Source organism: Polypterus senegalus, chromosome 12, assembly GCF_016835505.1.
Source record: "Polypterus senegalus isolate Bchr_013 chromosome 12, ASM1683550v1, whole genome shotgun sequence".
Classification (NCBI taxonomy): domain Eukaryota; kingdom Metazoa; phylum Chordata; class Cladistia; order Polypteriformes; family Polypteridae; genus Polypterus; species Polypterus senegalus.
Genome location: NC_053165.1, coordinates 70,648,661 through 70,654,436, shown reverse-complemented (window position 1 = coordinate 70,654,436; position 5,776 = coordinate 70,648,661). Strand labels below are relative to the sequence as shown.

General features: G+C 42.7%; 1 protein-coding gene across 2 annotated transcripts in view; it reads left to right on the top strand.

Annotated features, from left to right (window-relative positions):
• Positions 1 to 1,646: 1,646 nt before the first annotated feature.
• Positions 1,647 to 5,776, top strand: part of hvcn1 (hydrogen voltage-gated channel 1) — a 28,076-nt gene continuing 23,946 nt past the window's right edge. Inside the window, exon 1 of one of the 2 annotated variants that reach the window (XM_039772164.1) lies at positions 1,647 to 1,861. The gene's annotated coding sequence lies outside the window, so the exon portion shown is untranslated. Of the gene's footprint in view, positions 1,862 to 1,923; positions 2,322 to 5,776 lie in introns of those variants that run through there. The other variant, XM_039772163.1, reaches the window with a different exon arrangement.

Here is a 5,776-nt window from a genome sequence, read left to right as displayed (position 1 = left end):
CTAAAACAATATGTTTTTTGGGCGTAATTTTAGTTCTCTTGCCTGTTACCATTCTGAACCCTTAATTGCCTATTTTAGATTTTAGCAGCTGTATTTAAGTTTAAATTGTTACCTGCTTTCTTAACCAGACATTTGTTAATAATGAAATGATGTTAACCAATAAACCAGCAGCTCTCCAGCTAACGTGCTTACCATGAAGTATCTGTGATAAAAAATGTTTAGTGAACGAGAGGGGAATTGGAAAGACCGCTAAGTTTAAATCAAATTTTGTCCACAAAACACTTGGATAATGTCCTCACAGAAGGAAACTCAACAGCGCAATTAAAATTGCTCTTGGATGAATGCAAGTATTAACAAGCCAAACAGTTCAATACCATGTTTCATTACCAGCATGGACTGCTTTCTAATTAGGAAAATAGTTGGAATAAAAACCTGCGGCCCTCCAGGACTATGATTGAGGACCCTTGCACTATGGCATTCTCTGGTAGGGTGGATAATAAGTGTCGCTGAATGACTGTTACATTTCAAATGCAAGGGTGGCATCAGAAATGCTAAGGCCCGTGGAAAGACAAGGTGCTTGAATAAAGCGAGGAGAAGGAAAAAATAAACACCTGAGAAATAAAAGAAAATTCAAGCCGGTTTGGCAGGTTCAAGTGGGTGAGAGCAGCTACTGGGTCTTTAACCCTTTACAGTTCCAAGGAAGTTAAGTTGAGTCATTCTGTCTAACAGGTTTTACTCCAAACATTAAATGTGCATAGCCAAATACCCCCAAAGTACAAAACACTTGTAGGCCTTCAAGAGTCCTAATTTAAACTAAATTTGGCAGCCAAGTAGAATCTGCATGTTTCATTGCTTTTCTATTATGGTGACACAAATCCTGTGGCGAAACATTCACTCCAATGGAGATGTATAAAGGAGTTAAGGCCACCAGAAGCGATTTGCGTCACGATAATAGAAAAGTACCGAAATTTATTTTCTACGGTTATATAGGGTGGTTCAGATCTAATTATGCAGATCCAGATCGTCTGGATGACTTTGATTCATGCGGGGACGATTCCAGTTCAGCGCGAAGACGATTCTTCATGTCTGCAGTTCGCACACTTCTCGGTGGTCCGGGATTTTTCGGGGGATTTTCTATGTAATAAACATAAGTTCTAGCGTAATGAAAATTGCATAATTAGATCTGGACCTCCCTATATTGACCTTGTACCAATGTAGCGGGTTCAAAAAAGAACCCGTCCGATAGGAAGAAGAGACGCCTTTCCTGTTATGACCCCGACTAGTCATTTGGGCTGAACGACTTTTCCTTTAACGGTTTGCTTTCCATGCAAATTCTGCGCAGGTTGTTAGAAAAGCACCCCCAACTCGCCCACCGTGAGCGGGTGTGTGTCTGTATGTTTCCCGCTGTACGCTGGATTTCCCATTTCCCTCATTTGCGCAAGCTATGGATTGATGATAATCGATCCACTTGGTTGATCATTGGAATACGGGAGGAAACTGAAGTCACTCCAATACGATCACGGAGGGAGTGTGCTTACGCCACATAGATTCGAATCCGGATCCCAACAAAACAAGGTTCAAAATGCCCTCCAGGTTGGAGCATGTTTCCAAACAGCAGTCCTTGTGAAGTTTGGTTACAGCGAGACATCCCTCGTACTTTTCCTTGGGTTGCACATTTTGAACCCTTCAGAATTTCTGGGGGCTCCAGCGATGCACCATCCTGGGCCGCGGGCGCCCCATCCCCTTGCAGTAGCTTTGCTCTTTTCCACCGGATAGACGCTCCAGGCATTCCTAGGAGAGGCGGGGATTGTCTGAGAGCAAAGTTTCTTGGAGGGAGAGATCGAGCGCGCAGCCACTAAGGGTAAGACTCGTAATATGCGGTTGCTTTCCCCGCTTTGCCTTTATTTAGTGCAGGAAAACTGAACGAGTAGTCTTGAAATCCGCCAGGAGCTGAAGGCAGACACTCGCGTGACGCCTCCGCCGCGGCTGATTTAGGGGCTGCCGAGAGAAGAGAGGCAGCTGGCCCTTCGCTATGTGCTGCGTTACGGGGGACTTTAAACCAGCGAAACGCAGTTTTGCAAACTTTTTAAAAGTCACCGCAGACTGCAGCAGCCATACAGAGATTTTGTTAAAAAAATTCTGGGTTATTTCCTATTCAGGAAGTCACGAGACCTTCAAGCTGTATTGATTTTCATTGAAGGAGTGAGTCGGTAGCGCGATACGTATCCACCGACTGCCTTTAACGCAAGAAAGCGGCTGAACACGATCGTAGGAAGAAAGCTGACGTTTATTGAAGACCCGAGCGAGGTCGTTCATTTTAGGTAAGGCGTATTAAGTGCGAATTCTATTACAGTACACAGAGGAGAGTTGTTATTATAAGCAGTTGGTGTTTTGTGTGGGTCTTTTCGACGCTAGACACACGGGACCCACCGTTGTGGTTTACTGAATGTGTCCTTTTGGCGTTTATGGACCTTTTGAACCCTCACATAGGGTACTAGTCCATGAAGGGTCACGCACTGGCACTCTACCATTGACAGCATGCCACTGTGCTCTGTGAAGGAAACCCACATGGGTACAGAGATGAGCCTTAGGGTACTTAAAAGTGTGATGATCCTTCTTTGTCAAAAATCTCTGCACCCTGAGATAGTTCCTTAGAATTGAAAGCTATTAAATGCCAGGGTAAGTCCATCATTTTCCACAATTTTGTGATAATTCTGTGTTTGCTGGCCGTACAGCTTTACCTGTGCACATGTGGAAATATGGTGTGTCTGTGGTCACAATGGTAAAGTCTCGCCCTACTCCATTAGTCCATTTCTGTTTTTGTTGTTGTTGTTTTCTAGGAGTAAATGTGGCTGCTCCATTGTCGGTTTGACCCAAAGAAGATCAGTGATCTGTATGTTATGGGCTGAAGGTGTGCCGAATTCTGAAATCCATAGAAGGCTTTCTGCACAACAGTATGGTATTATACCACAGTGCAGTGCATACAAATGGATTAAGAAGTTTAAAAGTGGTTGGTCAAGTGTTTAAGCATGAAGAAGGAGCAGGATGGCTGTCCCAGTTCACTATAGATGGCAACACTGAACGATGATTCTGATGAACTGATGCACCTTGAGCCCATAAAGTAAGGGATCGCTAGTCGTTGCTCTTCTTTGGCGCTGGTGGAAAGCGGAGCCGCCAGGTTTACTCCCAAAAATCAACAGGAGAAACTGATCAAGGTGACCCCAGACACACCATGTTTCCACATGTGCTGTACTGCCAACCTAAACAAAAGTTTGGATAATTATTAGTTTATCCTGTTATATAAAAACATGGTTCAGGCTAATCCAAGTAACTATAGGCCAGTAAGCATAACCTATATCACGGGCAGATCGATGGATGCCATTATTAAGAAAAAGATTGGGCATCACATTTCAAGAAAAGCTGAGTATCAGTATAGAGAAAAGTCATCATGTTTAAGACAGAATTGATTGTTTTCCACTAATATGGTGAAATCCTATGAGGAAGCATGAAAAGCTTGTGACCAGAGGGCCATATGATTTTTATCTGAATTTTTGGAAAGTTTTTGCTAAGGTACCAAATGAAAAGTGGAAATTCAAGGCGTAGATGGGGGAAAATGTTCTTTAAAACCGTGAAAAAGAAGTGCTTTGGTTGGTGACAGGAACTTTTTGAAAATGAGCAGATGCTGGGACTGCTGCAGTTTTTCATGTATATAAATCATCTGGATGAGAATATGAGAAACCAGCCGATTGAGGTTGCAGATGATACTTTACTGAACTAAGTGGAATAGAAGATAATGTGGAATCGGCCGAATTGTTGCAAAGAGATCTGGACAGAAAACAGGCATGTGTTGGTTTTGGGCAGATGAAATATAATGTAAAGTATTACATGTAAGAAGTAGACATGTTAGATTTTAATACACAATGGTAGGTCTGAAGCTCTGAAAATACACCATATGAGAAGGACCTGGGAGTCAAAGTGAAAGTGTTGCAATCTACATCCAGACAGCAGTAGAAAGTAGAAGGGTAAATTAAAAAAATAAAGGTAGTTTAAAAATTATGTGAACTTATGAAATTCACCAAAGAAGGTGGGCTTGTGCAGATCAGTAGGCTTTTTGGGTCGCCACTTTGTGCTGCAAACTTTACGCTACCCAGTGTTATCACACACTATGACAGGTGCAGATCCATAGCTGATATCCAGATGTGCAGCAGACAGTGTAATCCGTCGGCCTTCTCTGCTGTAGGCATTTGCCATGTCGATGTGGGCTCATGCGCACCATTTTGAAGGTCGACCAGATTGAGATTGTAGGCTTTAAACCTTTCTCTGTTGAGTTCTGCTGTTTTCACTTGCAAACTGAACCAACATCCTTTGATGAATTTCAGCAGGTTTCACTCCTTCTGCCCAATGAAATCTCACTACAGTGCGTTTTTCAACAAATGGTGCAATCTGGTAGCGGAGCGTCCATGTTCATTTGACCTTGGCTTCGACTGCACTGCGCTGTGCACGTTTGAACTACCCATAAGGCATTGCAAACGTGTGTTTTATTGCACCAGCTTCTATCAACTGCAGTCATGGCCTCATTTTCAAATTTTTAAACGAGTGCACGAATGTGTAAGATTTCAAAGATTTAATTGTGTTAACAACCACTGGTAGGGGCTGCCTTTTTGCTCTATAAATCCACAGTTCCCGGCAGTTCATCTTGAAAGCGCTTAGGGAATGGTGAGTTACTGTGATATTCTACGTTTATTGCGAGTTTTGGGTTTTGATTTCATGCTCTGTTTGGTTAAATTGGATTGCCTTTTTGTTTGATCCTGTCCTATTGGCTTTGTGATCCATGGCGCTTCATCGTTTTTATGAAGAATAAATGTTTTCTTTTATTAAGATTGTACATGGCCCTTTTTCTGCCTAGCTGGGGTTTTGATGCCATTTCCCCCTCTAGTGAGTGTTTTGGGAAATGCTTTGGGATTTCTGGTTATAATAACATGACCTGCGCACCAGAGGGCGCTGTCTATGAACCAGGACCCTCAGCCTAGTAACGGCTACTCCAGATGGCAGCAGGAAGGCATAAACAATATGGCGTTACAGTAAAACAAACCTGTAATGTTTATAATTATTTACATTAGCCTAGAGACGATAACTCTACAGGGAGATTCTCTAATATCCAGAACCTTCCAAAATGTTAAAATGACCTTGAAACAAAATTTACAGAGTGTTTTTTTTTTTTTGTTTTTTTTTTGTCTGAATTCAAACCTTACCAGTAGTTAGCGGGAGGATTTTGTATTCTGCTAATGACTTCTTTCAGTCTTTGACTTATGCATTGTGACAGTTTAGGGGTTTTCTCCCCCTTGTACCCTCGGACCACACGTCAGACACCAGGTAAAAGTCCAAATAATTATTATTTATTATAATAATAAGGTGCACAAAGCACGCTTCTCTCCACAATACTCAATAAACAATAACCAATCACAATCCTCCTCTCCCAGACGCTTAGCCACCCTGCCTCCCAACTCAGCTCGTCCGTCTGGGCTTTCCCACAGTCCTTTATAGTCCTTGACCCGGAAGTGTTTGTCCCTCAGTCCATGTGACTTTCTATCACTTCCGGGTCAGGTAAAAACTTCTCTTTTTCTTCAACCTGGAAGTACGTCATTCCTCCCGTTCACGTGACCAGGACGCACTTCCAGGTTATAGGGCACATATGAGTCTACGAGCCTCGCTACAGCGACTCCTTGTGGTCCCCAAGGTATCCAGCAGGGTTGTGTATAAAAACTACAAAGTCTAC